This window comes from Bos indicus, chromosome 6, assembly GCF_029378745.1.
Source record: "Bos indicus isolate NIAB-ARS_2022 breed Sahiwal x Tharparkar chromosome 6, NIAB-ARS_B.indTharparkar_mat_pri_1.0, whole genome shotgun sequence".
Taxonomy (NCBI): Eukaryota; Metazoa; Chordata; class Mammalia; order Artiodactyla; family Bovidae; genus Bos; species Bos indicus.
In genome coordinates this window covers 2,405,809-2,414,192 of record NC_091765.1, presented here as the reverse complement: position 1 = coordinate 2,414,192, position 8,384 = coordinate 2,405,809, and positions in this window count along the sequence as shown.

Sequence of the window (8,384 nt, the reverse complement as noted above, 5' to 3'; positions counted from 1 at the left end):
TCCATTTATGATAAAAAAAAAAACCTCTCCAGAAAGCAGGCATAGAAGGAACATACCTCAATATAATAAAAGCCATATATGAGAAACCCACAGGAAACATTATCCTTAATGGTGAAAAGTTGAAAGCATTTCTTTGAAAATCAGGAACAAGACAAAGGGGCTCACTTTCATCATTACTATTCAACATAGTTTTGGAAGTCCTATCCACAGCAATCAGAGAAGAAAAAGAAATAAAAGGAATCCAGACTGGAAAAGAAGAAGTGAAATTCTAACTGTTTGCAGATGACGTGATCCTCTACATAGAAAACCCTAAAGATACCACCAGAAAATTACTAGAGGTAATCAATGATATAGCAAAGTTTCAGGATATAAAATTAACACACAGAAATCCCTTGCATTCCTATACAGTAACAATGACAAATCAGAAAGGGAAATTAAAGAAACAATTCCATTCATCATTGCAATGAAAAGAATAAAATACTTAGGAATAAATTTACCTAAAGAAACAAGAGACCTATAAATAGAAAACTATAAAACACTGATGAAATCAAAGATGGCACAAATAGATGGAGAAATATACCATGTTCATGGATTGGAAGAATCAACATAGTGAAAATGAATATATTACCCAAAGCAATCTATAGAATCAATGCAATCCCTATCAAGCTACCAATGATATTTTTCACAGAACTAGAACAAATAATTTCACAATTTGTATGGAAACACAAAAAACCTCAAATAGCCAAAGCAATCTTGAGAAAGAAGAATGGAACTGGAGGAATCAACCTGCCTGACTTCAGGCTCTACTACAAAGCCACAGTCATCAAGAAAGTATGGTACTGGCACAAAGACAGAAATATAGATCCATGGAACAAAATAGAAAGCCAAGCAATAAGTCTATGCATCTATGAGCACCTTATCTTTGACAAAAATATACAATAGATTAAAGACAATCTCTTTAACAAGTGGTGCTTGGAAAACTGGTCAAACCATTTGTAAAAGAATGAAACGAACATTTTCTAACACTATACACAAAAATAAACTCATCATGGATTAAAGATCTAAATGTAAGACCAGAAACTATAAAACTCTTAGAGGAAAGCATAGGCAGAACACTCTCAGACATAAATCACAGCAAGATCCGCTATGACCCTCCTCCCAGAGTAATGGAAATAAAAACAAAAATAAACAAATCAAACTTAAAAGCTTTTGCACAATGAAGGAAACTATAAGCAAGGTGAAAAGTCAATGAAACAACTGATGATCAATTAATCTCTAAAATATACAAGCAGTTCATGCAGCTCAATACCAGAAAAATGAACAACCCAATCAAAATATGGGCCAAAGAACTAAACAGACATTTCTCCAAAGAAGACATACAGATGACTAATAGACAGATGAAAAAATGCTCAATGTCACTCATTAGAGAAATGCAAATCAAAACTACAATGAGGTATCATCTCACACCGGTCAGAATGGCCACCATCAAAAAGTATACAAACAATAGTAAATGCTGGAGGCAGTGTGGAGAAAAGGGAACCCTCTTGCACAGCTGGTGGGAATGCAAACTGGTAGCCACTATGGAGAACAGTGTGCAAAAAACTGGAAATAGAACCAGAACTGCTGGGCACGCACACTGAGGAAACCAAAATTGAAAGAGACACACGTGCCCAATGTTCATTGCAGCACTGCTTGCAATAGCTAGGACATGGAAGCAACCTAGATGTCCATCAGCTCCTTGTAGATTTGATTTACATTTCTCTAATAATTAGCAAGTTGAGTCTCTTCGACTGTGCCTGCTTGCCATCTTTATGTCTTCAGCCCTCTGTTCTCTTTTTGTTGCATCCTATATTGACTTTTTAATAAAAATCTGGTATCCTCTTTTCCTAAATGAGACAACTGACTTGATCTTCACCTGCTCTATCAGGGTAATTAAATTTCATAAGGATTACCAGCAGGTAGTGAATAATCTGTGACCATCCCACCCTACCCAGCCCCATCCCATGGGCAGAGAGGACTTGTTGGAAAAAGTATAACACCCAGCTCAAAAGAGCCCAGCTCAAAAGAGCCAAGCTCAAGCTCCATGTCATAAGGGCTGCTTTTCAGTTGATTTGCTGATTCCTGTCTGTGAGCATCTTGACTGCTATTCTCATTTGGGGACTATGCCTTCTTAATGCGGGAAAGCTCCCCTTTTCTTGCATCCTATACTCACAACATAAAAGGTTCTTTGAGATGAGTTGGGTACCAAACTGTAAATTCAGATCCCATTGCTTTGGTTTTATTTGATGCCACGGAGAGGATAGCTGTTATTACATGACAGTCTGTGATGGAAATTTATTATCTTGTGGTCCAGGTAAGATTCACTAAGATATGTCTATTGCAGATATTTTTTTCTGTATAAGGATGCTCTTTAAAAGCCTTTTTGTTACTTGAAATATAAATTTCCAAGTATTGATTAGAAAGAAGTGTGGGACAGTGTTCAGTCAACATTTATCCCAGTTGTCTGAATCTAGGTGGTAAGATTTGGGATGAAGTGTTTACTGTCTTTCTTTTGTCTTTCTGTACTACTCTAATTCTCTATAACTAATGGGTGTTGTTTACATAACCAATGAAAGGTGAATCCCACCATATCAGTGTAAATGGAGTCCACAAAATTCAAGTTCTTAAAATGTACGTCATGTTAGTGAAATGGTAAATTAAAAAGAAAGCACTATTTTTCAGTTAGATTGTCTTATCATAAATGTGTAAAATAAAGACAGTAAAACCTGTAGTGACCCCAAATGATCTCACCTTGAACTCAGAAATTCCCACCCCAGATAAGCACAAGGCAGTCACTTCCAAGCAACTCCATGCACCAGCCTATCTGCATTTCAGCGTGAATGTGGGGTAAGAATGTGCACCAGATGACAGTTCTGTAATATCCAAATTCATACCACAACAAAGTATTACCAAAGTGTTTTATTGTATTCCCTAAAATAACAACTTCTGATGACTAAGAGTAAATTATATATTAATTTAATTTTGAGAGACTGTCTTTGTTAACTCATATCATGTGCCCTAATCTCTGCCTCAAGTAACGTTCTATATTTGCCTGTTTTTTTGTGTGTAATGAGAATGTATGCAACAAATAGAGCTAAGGGATCATAATGGGCTAAGGTGACCTCAGAGGGAGAAGGAGAATGAGAGACAGAAAGCTGCACAGATGGGTTTAGATGAACACTGGGTGGCTAACCTCACTGAGAGGTTAAAGTCTCCAGATCACATTATGTATGAAACAAATGACCCTAGAAAGGTATTACTGGTTATAAATGTATGGCCTTTAGCACTCTAAATTCCTTAGGTGTGAGTTTTTCTTTTTCTTATCCCTGGATTTCTGGACTACACCTCTTTGAACCTCACTGAGAAAAGCCTGATGGACTACAAGCTTACATTTGGTTTAAAATTCAACAACAAGGGGACTTCGTTTTGGTTCAGTGGCTCTTTGCTCCCAGTGCAGGGGGCCTTGGTTTGACCCCTGGTTAGGAATATAGATCCTGCATGCTTCAGCAAAGACCCAGTGCAGCCAAATAAATAAATATTTTTTATAAAATTCAACAACAATACAACACTTTCTGGTATTAGCAATAAACCTTTTCTAAAAGAGAAATAGTGACATGGTTAAGAGTGTAAAACTAGGGAATACCTCTACTGTGGTTATTTCATATCCTTTATCTTATTTGTTTATCTGCTTTGCTAAAATACTATGATGACTGCAATTCTTCATCCTTTATTAGAATTTTTGGTTAATTCCAGAGACCTTGAGTTTTCTCTATTCATCTCTTAGAGTAGAGAATACATATAAGTTGTCCCTCTGTAAGTCTAGTTGTTGTTCACAATTTGCTGGTACAATGATCAATTCAGGCCTGAGAAGTCTTTAAAGAGAAGGGCAGAAACATTGAGAAAACAAGTACACCAGGGATTATTGACCAGGACTACAAAAGTATGATGTCACCAAAGCATGATGGCGGGTCTTTCATGAGGACAGAGATGCTAGAGGTTCCTAAATGGTTCTCATTAAAAAGTGAAACAAAGAAACAAATAAATACATAATTTACTTATTTGTCTTTTTAAAAGGCATACTCAGAGATCAAATTGCCAACATCCACTGGATCATCAAAAAATTAAGAGAGTTCCAGAAAAACATCTATTTCTGCTTTATTGACTATGCCAAAGCCTTTGACTGTGTGGATCACAATAAACTGTGGAAAATTCTGAAAGAGATGGGAATACCAGACCACCTGACCTGCCTCTTGAGAAACCTGTATGCAGGTCAGGAAGCAACAGTTAGAACTGGAAATGGAACAACAGACTGGTTCCAAATAGGAAAAGGAGTATGGCAAGGCTGTATATTGTCACCCTGCTTATTTAATTTATATGCAGAGTACGTCATGAGAAACGCTGGGCTAGAAGAAGCACAAGCTGGAATCAAGATTGCCAGGAGAAATATCAGTAACCTCAGATATACAGATGACACCACCTTTATGGCAGAAAGTGAAGAGGAACTAAAAAGCCTCTTGATGAAAGTGAAAGAAGAGAGTGAAAAAGTTGGCTTAAAGCTCAACATTCAGAAAAAGAAAATCATGGCATCTGGTCCCATCACTTCATGACAAATAGATGTGGAAACAGGGTCAGACTTTATTTTGGGGGGCTCCAAAATCACTGCAGATGGTGATTGCAGCCATGAAATTAAAAGACTCTTACTCCTTGGAAGGAAAGTTATGACCAACTTAGATAGCATATTGAAAAGCAGAGACATTACTTTGCCAACAAAGGTCCATCTAGTCAAGGCTATGGTTTTTCCAGTGGTCATGTATGGATGTCAAAGTTGGACTGTGAAGAAAGCTGAGTGCAGAAGAATTGATGCTTTTGAACTGTGGTGTTGGAGAAGACTCTTGAGAGTCCCTTGGACTGCAAGGAGATCCAAACAGTCCATTCTAAAGGAGATCAGTCCTGGGTGTTCTTTGGAAGGAATGATGCTAAAGCTGAAACTCCAGTACTTTGGCCACCTCATGCAAAGAGTTGACTCATTGGAAAAGACTCTGATGCTGGGAGGGATTGGGAGCAGGAGGAAAAGGGGATGACAGAGGATGAGATGGCTGGATGGCATCACCGACTTGATGGACGTGAGTTTGAGTGAACTCTGGGAGATAGTGATGGACAGGGAGGCCTGGTGTGCTGCAATTCATGGGATGACAGAGTCAGACACAACTGAGCGACTGAACTGAACTCTTAATTGTGTGTCCCTCTAGAATCATGAACTTTTCTCTCCAATTAATTTCCAAATACAGATGTCAAAGTGGAAATTTTTGACTAAAAATCTACATTTTCATGTTCATTTGTACATTGTCATACTTTTGTTTATTTTTAATAAACAAATATTTTAATAGGTGGTTTTTTCTCTAAGAAAAGTATTGAATTCTTTTTATTAGAATAAAAACTTGGAGAGTATGCAGTTTTCAGTAATAAAAATAAATTCCTCAGTTGTTTTATTATTGTTATCAGTTGATTTTCGTGGCAATGAGCTTCATTTTAATGTTTCTGAGTGAATATCACATCTCCTTTATTACGTTATTTATTGTTTTCTTTTGAGGCACCATGCATAGGGTTTTGAAAATGCATACACACAAATGAGCAACATGCTTAACATTTCAGCTAAATACATAATGGCTGAAAATTCAGAGCTAGTTCAAATGTTCGAGAGAACATAACTGAATCAGTTGCTTATCCCAAGGCCTCTTGTTCAGTGTACATGCTTTGTGTATTTGGAAAAAGAGAGCATCAGCTCTACCATCTTAGAGTTTTCTTGTTTCTCTTGCACCTTTCATCTCAAGTTCTTCTTGTGCTTTCACTCTCCTAAAAACACTCTGGCTGGCTTTAATTCAATTATTTGGCTTTCCAGCTTGAAGTAAACTTTTAAAGAAAGAGGTCATATATCACCCTAGCAACCTGGTTGGAGGGAAGGGATGTATTCTAAAACATAATAGAGCAAAGGCAGCACCTGGAAGATTTTGTTATTGTTAGTCACCTCTTAAGTGGTCATGTTGTCCCGGTGAAAAGTAAAAAATGCCAGGTCCTGAAGAAAGGTGCTAGAAATGTTTCCTGAAGACACTATGTGCAATGGCAAGATCAGTTTACTAGTCTCAGAAGAGTACAAGTAGCTACTAGGTTAGCATAAGCTATCTTTTTCTTTAAAAATTGAGTAACTGTCAAAATGCATCAGGCTGGATATAAATAGGCACAGTCTGAGAACTTATAAAACTATAGATATGACCTAGAAAGATGTTATAGATTGAATGATGCTAATGTAATCTCAGTGTACGCACATCATCTCTTTATTAAAGAAAATAGGAGCTCATGTAAGGTGGCTATGCAGAGACACCCTCACAAACAATAAGCATCCATTCTCCTCTGTTTATTGCTCCTCTCTTCATTCCTCTCCTGTGCTTCATTTGTGGTGTTGTGAACCAGACATACATGAATTTTCCTGTCAATCATGAATTAATACTTGTTTTTTTTCCTTTACCTTTCTTCTGCAATTTTCAGATCAAGGCTGGAGCCAAAACTATTTACACACTTCTGCACCAAACATGAATCAAAAAATTAGAAAGACTAAAAGGAGCTATTAAGATCAGAACTATTTCTCAGCATTGTATAGTGTTGCCATTAACATTGTCTTTTTCTCTTTAACATACAATTTCATCCTGGTCCAAGAGAAAGAAAAAGGAGAACAAAGAAAATCCCGGGTAGATGGAAGAGGCACTTTGGGCTTTTACAGCTGTATTATTGCAAAGCTAACAGGTACCAGTTCTCTGGCAGCTCTCTGTATAAATCACCCCAAAGTGATAATTGTCAAATTTTCCCCATACTAAGGAAAGGATTATGTTGTAGCAGAATCTCCACTGAATTCCAACAGCAAATTACTTTTGGCCAGAAGCTAAATGGACTCTTAACCATCATCTTATCTGAACAGTTTCAGTACTGACGGAATACATCAGAAAAGAGGACTCTCATAGTTCGGCTTATAAAGAGTAAACTTTAAGAGTGAGTGCTTATAGTCATAAAAAGGAATGCATTTGAGTCAGTTCTAATGAGGTGGATGAACCTAAAGCCTATTATACAGAATGAAGTAAGTCAGAAAGAGAAATATAAATATCGTATACTATAGCATATATATGGAATCTAGAAAGGTGGTACTGATGAATTTATTTGCAGGGCAGCAGTGGAGAAACAGACATAGAGAATAGACCTATGGACATGGCGGGAGGGGAGAAGGGAGACGGTGAGATGTATAGAGAGAGTAACATGGAAATTTACATTACCATATGTAAAATAGATAGCCAATGGGAATTTGCTGTATGATTCAAGGAACTCAAACAGGGGCTCCGTAACAATCTAAAAGGGTGGGATGGAGAGGGAAATGGGAGGGAGGTTCAGGAAGGAGGGGACATGGGTATACCTATGGCTGATTCTTGCTGATGTTTGACAGAAAACAACAAAATTATATAGAGCAATTACCTTTCAATTAAAAAAAAAAAAAGAGTGAGGGCTCATGTCCCTGCTTCCAGGATGATGCATTTTCATTTTTATGATGTTATAGGGTAGGAGTGTTAGGAGAAAATGATTTTCACAATAATCCAATAACATAATAAATTCATAAGCAGTATGCATGGCCTGTGTTCTCTGCAATCGGAAGACTGACTACATGTCCTATTGAAAAGAGAACTGAAAGTGTTAGTTGCTCAGTGATGTCTGATTCTTTGTGACCCCATGGACTGTAGCTCAACAAGCTCCTCTCTCCTATTGATCTAAGGCTTAGCTCACTGCCCGCCTTCTCTCCAATTAAATTACCTTTTCTCCCACATGTTGGAATCTTTCCTGTGTCTAATCCTAGGAATTCCTAAAAGATAGTAAGTGATAGTTTAAATATTGCTGGCTAACTCTTGAGCAATTCTCAAAGGTCTATAAATCCACGCAGTCTTTCAGGAGTGGAATTTGGAAATACACTTCAACCACTTTAGAGATGTTTATATATTTTAATTCTGAAAATTTATTCCAAGAAGTTCTAGTAAATTAACAATCTGGAATATACATAACACTAATAATGAGATAAACAATTTTAAAATTCAAATGATCAAAATGCCTATTAATGGAAGACTGTTGAAATTAATTTGGGGGAGGATATTGCATCAGCAAAATGACAAAATAGAAAGCCCTGAACTATCCTCCCCACCTTCAAATCCCAACACATACACTGTTTCAAAATCAATACACATACTTGTTACCTGTGTGAGGAATCTGGAGGGCGGTTGAGAGGCTCCTGTAGTGTACATGAGTGTGAAATCAGT